At 42.8% G+C, this 16,125-nt stretch overlaps 1 pseudogene; it reads right to left on the bottom strand.

Moving 5' to 3' along the window:
- LOC134369088 (histone-lysine N-methyltransferase PRDM9-like) overlaps window positions 1-16,125 on the bottom strand; it is a 31,057-nt pseudogene that overhangs the window by 5,026 nt on the left and 9,906 nt on the right.

The raw sequence follows: 16,125 nt of genomic DNA, 5'->3' as shown, positions 1-16,125 counted from the left end.
GCATTTCTATTCTCCAATAGTGAACATGCAGAAAGAGAAATCAAGAAAGCCTGCCCATTTACAACAGCCACCAAAAAAAATAAAATACTTAGGAATTGAGTTAACCAAGGATGTGAAAAATCTCTATAATGAGAACTACAAACCACTGCTGAGAGAAATTAGAGAGGATACAAGAAGATGGAAAGATATCCCATGCTCTTGGATTGGAAGAATCAACATAGTGAAAATGTCCATACTACCCAAAATGATATACAAATTTAATGCAGTCCCCATCAAAAGTCCAATGACATTTTTCTCAGAAATGGAAAGAACTATCCAGAAATTTAGGTGGAATAACAAAAGACCACGCATAGCCAAAGCAAAGCTGAGCAAAAAAAAATAAAGCTGGAGGCATAACACCACCTGACTTTAAACTATACTACAAAGCTATAATAACCAAAACAGTATGGCACTGGCATAAAAACAGACACACTGATCAATGGATTAGAATTGAGAATCCAGAAATCAACCCACACACCTACAGCTATCTGATCTTTGACACAGGCACCGAGCCTATACTCTGGGGAAGAGACTGCCTCTTTAGCAAATGGTGCTGGGAGAACTCGATATCAATATGCAGGAGAATGAAACTAGACCCACAGCTTTCACCATACACTAAAGTCAACTCAAAATTCATTAAAGAATTAAATACACACCCTGAAACAATAAAACTTCTTAAAGAAAACATAGGAGAGACACTTCAGGAAATAGGACTGGACACAGACTTCATGAATACGACCCCCAAAGCACGGGCAACCAAAGGAAAAATAAACAAATGGGATTATATCAAACTAAAGAGCTTCTGCACAGCAAACGAAACAATTAACAGAGTTAAAAGACAACCAACAGAGTGGGAGAAAATATTTGCAAAATATACATCTGACAAAGGATTAATATCCAGAATATACAAGGAACTCAAACAACTTTACAAGAAAAAAACAAGCAACCCAATTAAAAAATGGGCAAAAGAGCTAAGTAGGCATTTCTCTAAGGAAGATATACAAATGGCCAACAGACATATAAAAAAATGCTCAACATCACTCAGCATCCGGGAAATGCAAATCAAAACTACACTCAGATACCATCTCACCCCAGTTAGGATGGCTAAAATCCAAAAGACTCTGAACAATAAATGCTGGCGAGGTTGCGGAGAAAAAGGAACTCTCATACATTTTTGGTGGGACTGCAAAATGGTGCAGCCTCTATGGAAAATGGTATGGAGGTTCCTCAAACGATTCCAGATAGATCTTCCATATGACCCAGCTATCCCACTGCTGGGAATATACCCAGAGGGATGGAAATCATCAAGTCGAAGGTATACCTGTTCCCCAATGTTCATTGCAGCACTCTTTACAATAGCCAAGAGTTGGAACCAGCCCAAATGTCCATCATCGGATGAGTGGATACGGAAAATGCAGTATATCTACACAATGGAATACTACTCTGCTATAAAAAGGAATGAAATAGTGCCATTTGCAACAACATGGATGGACCTTGAGAGAATTATATTAAGTGAAACAAGTCAGGCACAGAAAGAGAAATACCACATGTTCTCACTTATTGGTGGGAGCTAAAAATAGATAAATAAATTCACACACACACACGCAAAAAAAAAAAAAAAACGGTGTGTGGGGGGAGATATAATAGCTATAATTCCTTGAAGTTGATACGATGAGCAAACAGAAAGGACATTGTTGGGAGGGAGAGGGGAGAGAGAGGAGGGAGGGAGTTTTCAGTAATGGGCCACAATAATCAACAACATTGTATATTGACAAAATAAAATTAACAAAATAAATAAATAAATAAATAAACTTAGCCCCCACTCTGACTGTTAAGAGGGTGGGAAATCCTATTATGGTAATTGAAAGGTGGAGCCTTAAAGAGGTGACTGGATTGTAGGACCATGCAGTAGTAAATGGATTAAAAATGGTGCTCAGGGGCGTGTTTCTGAGGGCTTTAAAAGAAGAGGAGAGCCTGACTCTCTCTCTCTCTCTCTGTCTTGCTTCCTCCCACCATGTGATCTGCTGGTACCCGCCAGCTGCTGCTGCTTTTCCTCCATGAGTAGAAGCAGCCGGAGGCCTGTGCCAGATGCAGCTGTCCCAGAATCCTAAGCCAAATAAAACTCTTTCCATTATAAATTATCCAGTCTCAGGTATTCTGTTACAGCAACACAAAAATGGGCTAATACACCAGGGTCTGTGACTAAATTTTGCCACAGACTGGCTGAGTTCTTGGATAATTTGCCAAGAAATGGAGACTTTTATGTAAGTGTGCTTATGTACAAATACATATACACCTCTATATATCTCTCTCACCGTATAAATATCTCACTATATATCTCTCACTGTGTATCTCTCATTATATAAAAACCTTACTATTTATTTATTTCATTATGTATCTCTCACTGTATAATCCTCTCATTATACGCACATCTCACTATATAAACATCTCACTATAAAAATATCTCACTATATATCTCACTATATAAATATCTCAGCATATCTCACTTTACATCTCTCACTGTATATCTCTCATTATACACACAATCGAACTCTCTTCTCTCATGTTCTTTTCCATCTATCACAATATTATCGATGTCACTGGCTACAAGAAGCAGCAGTCACTGGCTGCTTCTGACCTTAATTGGGTAGACACACATGGTGTTTAGGACAATGTCAGGCCGATGTCCTCAGTGTCAGCTCTCTGCAGGTCATCAGCTGGGGGACACTTGGGTGACTTCTGAGATGTGCTGACCATTCCTGCCCATCTCCAGGCACCACGGGTACATTGCTGAGGGTCAGACTGGACAATGGGTAGATTGTGGTGACAAGACCCACCCAGGGCAATCTGGGTGCCCAGACACCTCAATCCCAACACCTGGCATGGTCCAGTGACTGCCATCCCTGGCTGCACTGCAGACACTCTCGGGATGCTTCTTTTTCATTCTGGCTAGTTGATTTGAAATTCTTATGTGGTCGTCATAGGGTTCAGGGCTACCTGTGATCCAGGTGGAGGCCCCTTCTCAGTCTGGCTTCCACTCTCATCTACTGAAAGGAAACAAGCAATGTAGACAGGGTTTAATTCCCTGTTGGAAAGCAAGATGCAGACAGAAGTTTTGAGAAATGGTTCCAGGTCCAGAGCTGTGTGGCCCCCCATCCCCACCCCAACACCCCAGGGCTCTGTGAACCCATGGGGGTGGGTTCGTTCTGTTGATGGGAACTGTAGGGACAGAGACGCCAGTATTGCACGGGTTAATGTTAGGATTATGCCTCGAGGTTTAGGGCTGGATATCATGGTTGTGGTCAGGGTTGGTTCTCAGGTAACCTCAAACCCTTCCTTAACTTGAAAGGGCTGAGGACAGTGTTTCCTGTACTCAGTTGCATTTTTCTAGGATCCCAATTTGCTCCAGCACTTGTTTAAAATTCCCCATATTACCTTGTAATATGTCCAGTGCAGTCAGTCTCCAGCACGTTGTTTCAATCCTGTAACCCTCAACAGGCAGGTGGATGTTTCGTCAACCTTTGATTTCCTTCCTCAGCATTCTGAGCACATCAGGACAGCCACGACACATCTGCAGGGATTACTTTTAGCACTTTTCTTAGAGGACTTAAATGCTGTTTTCGAGACTCTGGGTTTCATCACAACTTCATTGCTTGTGATGCACTTGCCAACTCCAGGTCAGCCTGTTGTTTTTCTGTGAACTCACCACCTCTCTCTCTGTCAACAGCAGAATCTGATCAGAAATTGGCTCCCACGTCGAATGCTGTATGCCAGTCACAGCCCTGAGGGAAAGAGGTCTTCAAGTCTGAACCTGTGGGCTGTCCACCTAGCTCCCTGGAGCTGTGCCTGGACAGGGCCTTGAGACCTATGGGGCCTCCATGTTGGGCAGTGCCCCCAATGCTCAGAGCCCACCCGGCACAGGATCAGTAGCTTTCTCCCCAGTGCCCAGCGGCCTCTCACTGAAGACACACTCAGTCTGTGCAGAGACATGGTTTTCTTCTCTGTGTGAGGATTCACTCCCAGAAGGGACCAGGGGCAGAAGGAGGAGCAGAGGAGGGGGCACCATCCCCTTCTCCCCCCTGCTCCTCTGTGGAACCCTGGCCCTGGACACCAGCCTTTTATACCCCATCCCAAGCTCCCCAGCTTCAGACAGGTCACAGTGGAGTCCCCAAAAGGTTACTCCCATGACTCCATCCATCTACCACCTCCTAGAGCATTCTCCTCCTGGGTACCTGCCCAGGCAGATTTGTCCCATGACTCCTTCCCTTCTCCAGGCCCCACCTCCCTCTCCCCAATTCCAGAGACTTCATTTTACAGGTGGGACGTTTGGGTCTGGGGGAGATGACCTACCTAGGAGCATATGCAAATTATATGTCGGGCAGCCTCAGACCAAGACCGCAGTGGTCTCCTCCCACGACCCTCACGCTGTTTCCAGGAGCTGGAGGATCAGGGACCAAGAGCCCACAGCTGGGGAGGGCTCTGTGATTACAGGGTTTGGGCCCACCCCACCACCGAAGCCCTGCTCTGTAAACATGCCCCAGATCCTGGGGCTGCAATTGCCCCCTCTGCTATGATGCCTGATACCCAGCCTAAGACTGGACCCATAGAGAAGGGGTTGGGGGCTCGGGGAACTGGTTTCCTGACTCCTTTTCCTTGTCTCTTGAGTTCCCACTCACGTCCCTGCCTGGCTTCTTCCTCTAAGGCTACAGAGATCAGAGGAAACAGGAAAGGCCACGGGGGTGCTGGTGGAGGCGGGCCCCTCCTGGCCCATCTCAGTCTCCATGTCCTCCCCTGGTTCTCTCCCTGGGCCCAGGAGGTGATTTAAGCAGGGCTTGGTTCCCATGAGACCCAGCTGAGAGTCCAAGTTCTCCGTGGCCTCCTGGACTCTCCCACCTTTGGGACTGAGAACAAGGTACACAGCCTGCACTGTAGCTTTGTCTGGGGATGATGTTTATTGGAACAGGAGGCCAGAAGGACATGGAGGGGAGCCAAGTGGGACATGGAGGGGATCCGCACCCGTCCACAGACCATGAACCCTTAAGGAACCCCTGCCTCCCACATTTTCTGCCTCATCTCTGGTCATGAAAATGGAGGGTGTGTTTGATCGGTCACATCTGTCTCTACACTCCTGGGGAATATGAGAGGTCAAGAGAAGTTCTCTGAAGTTCCCTCAGTGCTGGGTTGTGGAGGTGTGTGGTGGCCACACACTCTCTGTTGAGATGTGGTTTTACTGCTGACTCACTTGCCCTTCCTGCAAACATAGGGCTTCTCCCCTGTGTGTGTCCTCTGGTGTCGCATGAGGTGTGACTTACAGCCAAAGCCTCTCCCACACTCCCGGCAAACATAGGGCTTCTCCCCTGTGTGTGTCCTCTGGTGTCAGATGAGGCCTGACTTGTTACTGAAGCCTCTCCCACACTCTCCACACTTGACTTTTGCAATTCTTGAGATTCTTACCCCCACAGATAACTTGCCTGTGTTCTCTGGATTCACCTTCTGGCCTGTTCTGGACTCTTCTTCCATCTCACTCTCCCTAGAACTCCCCATTTGGCCTTTGGGCGGGCTGGAAAATGTGCTTGAAATCCTCCTGTGCCTTGTCCTCTTATATAAGCGTTGGACCTTTCTTTGGCCTCTTGACCTTCGGCCTCATCATTACAGCTGTGTGGATCAGGATGTTGCTGCTCCTGATTCTGACCCACTGCACAGAGATCTCCTGGCTGGAGATGTTCTCTTGCAGATGTCTCTGGGAAGGTTGGAGAGGAGTGATTGTGTTCCACATGTTGCCTGAGGAATTTCTGACTGGAGAAGGCCAGAGGGCATGAAGAACAAGGGTGGATCTCTGGCTTTGGTTCCGCTGAAAGCAGAAGGTTTTGGTCAGGGGAGGTGTAGACAACTGGGCCATCTGCTTTGTTGTATGGTAAGGCCTGCTCCACTAATCATTCCTCATGTGTTAATACAAGCTGTCTCCCACCGAGCATTCCTTTACAGTCTATTTTTCATTCTGTTTTTGTTTACTACATCTTCCTCAGAAATCTAGAAAGCCCACATCAAGGGCCTTGTCTATGGATCAGCCAAACCAGGGACCTTCAATAGCATCAGAGGCAGCTTCAGTCTTTATACAGAAGGAACTTCAGTGACTTCCCCCCCACACACACTACAATTATCTTCTAGGTCATATCATATCCTCTTCTCTCCCTAATCTCTGGGTACTTTTCCTGATAGAGCATCTGCAGCTATTTTATTCTACTGAGAAATAATAACTCTGGATTACATAGATGGTGATAGAGTTTGGATGTGTTGTCCCCCCAAAACTCATGTGAAAATCTGATCCCCAATATGGCAGTGTTGGGAGCTGTTTGAATCATGGGGGCAGATCCCTCATGAATGAATTACTGTTCTCCCCGGAAGGTGGCAGTAGTGAGTGAGTTCTCACTCTATTAGTTCCCATGAGGGCTGGTTGTTTAAAAGACCCTAGCACCTCCCCCACCTCTTTCTCTTGCTTCCTCTTGCTGCTTGTACCCGCCAGCTGCCTACCACTTTCCACCATGAGTAGAAGCAGCCTGAGGCTCATGCCAGGTGCAGCTATCCCAGAATCATAAGCTAAATAAACCTCTGTTCTTTATAAATTATCCAGTCTCAGGTATTGTGTTATAGCAACACGAAAAGGGGCTATTATGGATGGACTCATCCTTAGTGACTTTTGTTATGAGGGGAAAAGGATCTAGTAAGTCAGGAACCACTTCGTTTGGAGATGCACAAATGTAGAAGGCAGTGTAGAGTTAAAGAGCATGTGTAAGTACACCTGAGTTTGAGTCTCCCCAGTCAAAGACATTTAATTGAGGACTCTTGTGTACCGGGTTCTCCATCAGGAAGTGGGATTCAGAGTGGTCCAGGCCCCCTTGAGTAAAGGACTCTGGTTCCTGCTGCCTAAACTAGATTATGGATTGCTTCCATCTCAGTGTCCACAAATCATAAAATAAAAATATGTTCTTCCTTGGGTGACACATCAAGTATTCCTACTTGAGGTATTTCATTCAGTCTTAACACATTTCAAATTTAATAGGAAGTTCTGTTTTAATTGTATCCCTAATCAGACTTCTTTCCTCCTGACTCCCATCTTTATCCAACCCACCATCCTCTCTTACCTGGAGACTGATGTGGCGTCTGAGGGGATTACACACTGCAGATTATTTTCTGAAAATTAACTCAAATTCCACAATTGTTTCCATCTCAGGAAAATCCCCAGTGTCTTGGCAGGAATCATGGGCCCTATATGTCCAGGCTTCTGTGTATCTCTCTGACCTCTGCTCTCTTCTCTGCTTCCTTCACCTGGGTGGTCTCAGCCATTCCTCAAACACCCTCACTCTCTCCTGCCTCAGAGCTGTTGCACGAGCTGCTCCTTCTGCCTGGAGACATTTGAGCACAACTCTGCACCTCTCAAATGTTATGTCCTGAGAGGAACCTTCCCTCATGTTCCCTGCCATACCCTCCCTCCCCTCATGATGATCTCTAGGCACTTTTCTGGCTTAGTTTTCTTGAAAGCATGAATGACTATCTCATTTTATGCACATGCCTGTGTGTGTCTGCGTGTTTCCCTAACTCACATGTCAGCTGCTCAATAGCACTTATTCTGATCATTTTGTTCTATCCATATTTCCTATTCCTCGAACATTGTCTGGCACAGAGTAAGAATTCACATGACAACTAACTTCAATAATGAATGAATGAAAAACAACATATGTATGTTATTTACAAATACGGAAGAAATTAAGAAATAATTAAAAGAGCCAGAAGAAACTGCCTTGTTGAAACAGCCGGTAGGTGCTTGAGAACTTGTTCTTTGTCTCTAAGCCTGTCAGGACTATAGGTTGTTATATATTTTGCATATAAAGTAGTTAAAAAAATAAAATGAGAACAAAAATTTTAAAATATAAATTGTCCCTAAAAGTCAAATGCATATAAAACAAAGCCTTAATTTCAGAAACACCTGATTTGAAATTTTTCTGACTTCAGACTGCATTTTACTCTACTTAACAGTTGTACCATGAAAATTCCCAAGGAGAATTCTTTCTTTTCTGTCCTTTTTAAAGAATAATGTGGTGCCTACCTCTCCCTGCCGTGAGCTCTTTCTTACACTTGCTGTCCCACTTGATACCCAGCTCCTGGCCATATTCATCCCCGTACCAGACCAGCAGTTCACAGCCCGGCCTGATGACCTGGCAAGTTCGATAGAAGATCTGCCCATGGTATTGAAAGGCCACCAGGTTCTGCTCCTCATCATCCCGGGCACAGTTCACATACCTGGGGTTGAGGCAGACAAAGGGACAGAAAATAACAGGCAGTGAGTCTCCACTACCTGCCAGGGCCATGTTGGGCTTGTCACCAGATGGTCAAGGCCCCCATGCTGTGACTGGCCATGCCGTTACCCTCCTCCAGGAACCTGCTGTTCATACCTAAGCCTCTTTCTCCAAGTCCTGCTTATGGTGCTCATCCTGCCTGGAATGCTTTTCCCCCCTTGCCTACTTAACCATTCTTCAAAGCCCAATTACAGACTTACCTCCACCATGATTGGCCATAAAACACTGACTTCTCACTTCTCTAAACTCTCAATCGATTTCTACTTATACCACAGAATTTGGTGTTTAATCAATCATGTACTCTGCTTCTAGATTAGCTCACATCATTCTATAATCACCCCAAGTCTATCTTCTTTTGAAAGACCTTTTTCTAATCTCCCATAGTTTACCCAGGTGCCATTCATCTGCCTCCCTGGGTTCCCATAGAAACTTAGATGTTCCTTTGGCCTAGCACGATAATACACAATAATAACAGCATATCCCTATTCTTATCCTCTAATAAAACAAGAACCTTCATGGAAAGGGGCTGGTCCATGCAGCACAGAGGTCCATGACCACCCTGCAGCTCACTTCTCAGGCTTCAGGTTTTAATTTCACTGAAGCTGGGAAGAATTCCTGTCCTCACAGATTAAAGGTCCCTTGTTTTACATTGTCTTGGCCTTGTGTACTTCTACTATAATCAAATGTTTCATTTATGCTTGCAATAGTCCTTCACAAGGGCATGGGTTGTGTGATCTATTCATGAGATGTACTCCATTTTCTAAACTAGAGTACAGTAAATGCTTAATAAATGCTGATTAGATAAATTAAAGTGTGAATCCAGCATCCCCAATGAATCTAGGCTCCTCAGGGTTTATCCTGGTGCCCCAATTTTGTCTATCATAGAGATTTAGTTTTTTGATTAAAAAATGGTAGTGTTTTTATTTTACCTCTTTTTTCCTGGATGTTCATAATAAGAAAGAACATTGTAAGGGGAGCAGAGAGTGTAAAAACCATCGAGGGAGGCATGCTGAGGAGGAAAGAAGCCGAGCTTGAGAGAGATGAGTGTCCCTGCTGGAACCCGAAACCTATTGGCCTTACCTCATCCAGTTGGCCCGAGATTTGTCCTTTCCATCCACATACTCATAGCAGTTTCTCCCCTTGGTGATCTGAGTTTCAGAAAAATAAGTTAGTCATTTTTGGGTTTGATGGGCAGGTAATAATCAGAATTATTTTATTCTACTGTCATCCATGCATTTGAGCCTGCATGGATTCAGCCGCCAATGGTGACACATGCTGTGTACTCCTCAGCATCATCTACACATCTGAGTTGATTTGTCCCGTCAGAGCTGAGGCACCATAGGGAGAATGCACTTTTTCTGTCTCTGTGCCACTTTTCTCCCACTCACCCACTGACCTTTAAATAGGAGTTCCAGGTTCATGCAAAGACCACTAAGTACACAGATCTAACCATGTTGTCACTATCCATGTTCTAGCATGTAGAAGGTGATGTCCCAACAAAGGCACAGAAGGGATATAGGAAGCCAGAAGACGGGGTTAAGGTAGGCCCTTCTCACCATCCAGGAGTAGCCACTGTTGGCTGCCTCTTCATCTTCTGTGATCTGGCCCTCATAGGGGCCAAAGTGCTGACCCAACGGCAGATCGGATGCCTCATTCCATACTCCAAGCCCGGCCTCAGGGATGCCCGACGGCCCAATTCTCAGCCCAGGGGGCAAAGTGAGGGCTGAGTGGTTGGGATGCCCCTTGTCCACTGCACTGTCCTTTTCAAATGTAGGGTGTCTATATGCCAGTCAGCTGTCGATGAAGTAGTCCTGGCATTGCTCACAATCTGAAGGCAAGAGCAGCAGGGATTAGGAAAAGTATAGTGCGTGTTCCTGGATATAAAGAGCTTCAGAAAGAGCCCAGCATTTACATAATTCAGCCTCAATCCTGTACTCCAAGCCACCAGAGTAAAGGAATGATTTGGGTTCAAACAACAAGATAAAATTATTGTACCGGGACATAGCCTTCTCCATTAGTGGGCCAAAAGGGTCACTTACACAGGTAGTCATCATCCTGAGGTTCACAGACCTCTTTGTATGCATGACCCTTTCTCGCAGGCTACACATCTTCATTTCAATCTCCTTTCTCTTGAGTTCTACATTGGAGAAGATTAAGTGAGTGAAGTTAGGAGTCTGGAGTGTTTGTCCCTGTATCGTCATAATATGTGAAATCTCCTACCATCAAATTATTGTCTATCCTTCTACATACTCTGGCTCGCCACCCCTTCACTACCTCTTAACTATTATTTCAGAGAGACTAAGACTCTACACCCACACTGACTACAGATGCATAATTCAATTTTAGTTTCTGGATTCCCAGGATCAGGATTAACTTCCGAAACTTTCTAGTCACAAACCGTTAATTCATGCATGTATTTATCCATAAAATATTTGTTGAAGTTGCATTACATATTAGGCATTGAACAAGGGCAGGGATATACAGTAAGAAAATGTGGTCTCTATTATCACAGATGGATTTATTGGACACCTTGAATGTATATTTATTTTAGTGCTTTTAAACAATATATGAGCCATTGGTCTTTATCTTCATTTTACAGATTAGCATTAATGAGCTCAGAGAATTTATAATGTCTTCCCAAGGTCCAAATGATTCTACGTGGATTATAACAAGTGTGTGACTTCAGAGTTAGTGTTTGTTCTTACATGTTATTCAATACAGCATCTAACTTCTGGTCTCAGCTTAGTCCAGCTTAAGCACAGGTCTATCGAAAGTCTATGCCACATATCTAGACCATACTCATCAACCTTTCTAAAGGACCTAGAGGGAATAAAGTCCCCAAATTATTTTCTCTTACCCAATTTTTCTCTAGAATGCTGTACGGAGGTACTTGCTTCTGCAGGAGGGGACACTCGTTTCCGGGCCTTCTCTGAGTCCCTTGTGTTCAGTAAATCTGTTGTTCCTGACAAATTCTTCAAAATAGATTCATTATTTAACAGTGATCTGGATATTCCCTTTAATGTGAGAATCACATATTAAAAGACAACATACATTTCTTTCGTTCCTTAGGGCTTGCAACCTGTTTTCACATGCATGACTTTAGTTAATGGTTCAACAATCCCTGGAAAAACTTGGAGTGACTGAATACCAGAGAGAAAGGGAAAGGCCTGTGTGGGCAGGACAGTCTTAAGGCTCTTTTGATTCAACTTTCTATATATACATGAGAGCGAGGGAGGGAGAATAATCTGGAAGACTACCTGGAGACTCAACAAGGTCTGTGAAAGAAGGAGGTAGGGGCTTATAGGGAAAAAGAGGGGATCTTCTATGAACTAGGAGACATTTGACAGAAGGAGAAAGGTAGGAAAGCACAGAGGGTACAAAACACATCTGGAGAATGAACAGTGAGGTTGGGAAGAGAAGAAACAGTTGGCATAAAGTTTATCTAGACAACTAAGAGAGTGATGCTAAGAGCTGCAAACTGCCATATCCTGGAAGGGATATTTAACTTTGAAATTGAATTAACTAGTTCCTGTACCAATTCTGCCTAAGTAATGGTGTACTACCAGCTAATTCTATTCACTTTCCCGATCCGTAAATTGGCATACATGCTAATTCTTAATGGTACAGTGAACATGAAATGTAATAACGCTCACCAAAGTGTTTTGAGATTAATAATTTCTCTTATAGTCCTGACATCAATTTTCCTCCTCAACCATCTCTACAGCCAAAATCTAATTCAAAGATATTATCTTCAGCACTCTCTGACCCTGTTACCTCTATTCTAATTTGAAAAATTTGGAATTATTCAGAAAACACTGAGGGGGTCATCAAGGGCTCTGAGTTGGGCCTGGGACTCCTGAGAATAATCAGTTATGGACCAGGCTCTCAAAGAGCTCGTAATACAGAGGTGGCAGGCTATACAAATGATTACAAACAGCATGAGATTTGCCTAGTTCGGGCCCAGAGGAAGGAGCAGTTAACTTCTTCCTACAGGGATGAGCATTTCAAATCAGTACCAGGATACATTTCTACTGAATAGTGTAATATACATGAAGTGCTAAGTCATTCTCCTATCTGTTGTTTCTCAATCAAACTTCAAACTTCTCAGGGCTAGGAGCAGTCTTCTCACATCCGAATGGGTCCCTTATGAGAGAGTAGGAACTATCTCCGTCTTCATCTGGGACCAGGCACAATGTAAATTGATTGTATATTGCCAAGCTCCCCTCAGACTGTCTTAGCGTATCTCTCACTTAGCACATCAGAGAAGAATCAGGTTGAAATAATCAGTCAGATGAATAATGTAAAGGTGTATGAGTAAGGCAGCATGAACTTTACAAAAGAAGAAAGTTTTAATCAGCTCTTAAGTATTTTAGGGAAAGAAGGAGTATTGGATTAGACTGAACCACTACTGACTGTGATGTCAGGCATAATCTAACATTTCTGTACTTCAGTTTTCTCATCCACAAAATGGTTATGCTTATAGTACCAACTTCATAGGGTTGTTGTAAGGTTTGAGTGAGTTTATTCACGTACAATGCTTAAAATAAAGTCTGAAATATTGCAAAAATAAAACAAGCAGTAGTGATTATCATTGCTCTTCTTATTAACTCTTAAAAGGATGATGTCCGCCATTGTGCTAAAGAGATCAGAAAAGGGAGGCAGCAGTCCTACGATACTGTGCACATTCTCCTTCTCTTACCTGTGTTTGGATCTTACATGAGGAAGATTGTTGTGTCAATAGGATTTTTCAGGTATTCACCTTCTGGTGTTTACTCTGTTCCACTCTGAAGACCACCCAAGGAGGATTGACCAAAAGGTGATGAGAAATCAGTGTTTTGATGGGTAAATATTTCCAAGCTCAGAAGATTCTCATTAGGGACAGAGAATTCTGAACTAGAGAGTGACAATTCCAAGTATTATCCAAGGGTGATTTGAAAATGGTTTCTGAAGTACCATGAAGACCTTTGCTTCTATTGGAGGCACTGCTAATTTTCTTAAAATGTTTTTTAAAAATAGAGCTCTGGATCTTGGTGTTAACACCACACTCTAACCAACTGAAGTAACTGGTCACCCACCAAAAAACAAACAAAACAAAACAAAACCTCATCTCTGCTTCATCTTGTGTTGACAAGGTTTCTATTACATTTATTTAAAATATATATATATATATATTGGCTTGATTTTCATGAAAAAACGCTGAACAAAACCACACAATGGAGGAAAGGACAGTCTCTTCAAGAGATGGTATTGGGAAAACTCGATCACCATATGCAAAAGAATGAAGATTGACCCTATGTTACACTACATACAAAAATTACATCAAAATAGATTAAAGGCCTTCATGTGACACCCAAAAGTATAAAACTTCAAGAAGGAGACATGGGGGAAAGCTTCAAGAAATTGAGTTTGGCCACGATTTCTTGGAAATGACACCAAAGCATAAGTGACAAAAGCAAAAATAGACAAAGAGAAGTATGTAAAACTTAAAAACTTCTGAGCACCAAAGGAAACAATCAAGGAGTGAAAAGGCAACCTACAGACTGGAAGAAAATATTTACAAACCATATATCTGATGAGGGGTTAATATCTAGAATATATAAATAATTCCTACAACTCAGCAAGAAAAAAACTCAGTTAAAAGAGTGGGTGCTATGACTGGGTTTTTTTCCTCCAAAATTCATATTTTGAAACCCTACTTCCTGGTGTGATAATATTTGGAGATGGAGCTTTCAGGAAGTAACTAGGGCTAGATGAGTTCATGAGGGTGGGGTCCTCATGATGGGATTAGTGCTTTTTATAAGAAGAGGAAGAGAGAGATTCCCCCCAAGAGGTGGAAGAAACCTAAATATCCATTAAAAAATGAATGGATAAGGAAAATGTGGTATAGAAATACAATGGAATATTATTTAGCCTTAAAAAATAAAGAAACCCTGCCATATGCTGCCACATGGATAAATCCTGAAGACATTTTACTAAGTTAAATAAGCCAGTCACAATAAGAAAAATATGGCATGGTTCATTATTTGAGGTATCTAAAGTAATCAAATTCATAGAAACAAAGTAGAATTGTTGCCAAGAGCTGGGGCAGGAGGAAATGGGGTGTTGTTGTTCAATGGGTATAGTTTTATAGTCATGCAAGATGAAAAAGTTCTAGCAGTTTCTTGCACATCAGTGTGTATATAGCTAATAATATGAAACACTCAAAAACTGTTAGGAGGGTGAGTTTATGTTATGTGATTTCTTACCACAATAAGAAACAATAAATTGACTAAGATGGGGATTTAACTGAATCCAGATAATGATGTGTGACAAACCGTGGGGTTAGTCATTTCTTCTTCTAAGACACTTGATCCAATGACTGCACTATTATGAGATTAGGGTTAGAAAGCTCTTTGGTGGATTTACAGTTCAATTAAGGTTTAGTTAAATTGCCCACTAATTAATTAACAATGTTTAGCAAAACCAGTCTTTCTTTATGACTTTAAAGAATGGTAAACTTTAAACGTATAGAAAAGTACAGAGAATAATGCTGGAAAACATAAATCCACCACCATGCAGTCCCATTTCAACATTCTGCCACAGCTGCTTGAGATGTTTTTATTTCTACTTTTTATTTCAAAATTCAAAAGTAAAAATAAAACAAACAAAAAAGGTAACTATGACATAGTGAAGCCACCTGCCAGCCCTTCCTCCTTCTCTTGTGATGATAACTTCTGAGTTTGGTATTTCTTACTCACATTCAGGTTTTTATACTTTTAGCACTTAATACTGTATCTGTAAATAAAATATGTAATCATTTTACACGTTTAAAACCTTTATATGAACAGCCTCTTACTGTATATACTCTTTCGCATCTTGCTTGTTTGTTGAACATTTGTTTTTGAGAGAACATGTTCTCCTTTGTTAACTCCTAAGATAAAGCCGAGACATCAACCCAGGCTGGTTTCAGGAGGTCACTTCTAATTCCTCCTGGCCCCTCACCTTTCTGCCTAGGTATCCATTCTTCATCGGAATCCTCAGTGTCATCCACATGGAGTTTGGCCTGCCTTCATTGACACATGAAAGCTGTTCGAGGGGCTCTAGAAAGAAGCCAAATCTTTGTCCTAAAAGGGAAGAGGTGGGAGGAGGAACAAAGAGTGGTGGCAATGGAAAGCACCACAAAGCCAGTGTGGCTCAGCATGGGCTGGGAGAGTCTTGAACAAGGTCAAGATGTGAGCTCTGCATGACTAGTGCCGACACTCAGCCATACCCTGACAAATAAAAAGAACAAAATTTCCCCTCCAGATTTGTCTCCATACAGAAGGGAACTGTGGGCAGATGCAGCCACCTAAGAGAGAGCCATAATAATACAGGGACAGAAGACCTGTTTTCTATTTCCCAGGCTGGTCTGAAGCCAGCACTTGGAGTAACCTATGTTAATCAGTTCATTATAGTTCCTTTTCACATTCCTATAGCAAATTTTCTTCGATTCTCCCATCTCTGCCCCTTCTTCCTTGGAGAAGTATATCGAAATGCCTTTGAACGCATCTTTAGCCTAGAGAAAATAACATAGTTCATCAGTGATTTACTGTATACATCACAACACCGAGTGGGGCCTTTTCTTCTACCTTGTAATCATAACAAGCAGAACACAGCCTGGGGCCTTGGGGTGGTCTCTGTGAAACAAGGATAAAGACATTTGTTCCCGCCCTCCCCAGATTGTGTCCTGTTTGAGAGGACACAGCATTTTTCT

The sequence above is a fragment of the Cynocephalus volans genome, unplaced genomic scaffold, assembly GCF_027409185.1.
Source record: "Cynocephalus volans isolate mCynVol1 unplaced genomic scaffold, mCynVol1.pri scaffold_35, whole genome shotgun sequence".
Lineage (NCBI taxonomy): Eukaryota > Metazoa > Chordata > Mammalia > Dermoptera > Cynocephalidae > Cynocephalus > Cynocephalus volans.
The sequence above is the reverse complement of the archived record's forward strand: the minus strand, read 5'-3'. Positions and strand labels throughout refer to the sequence as shown.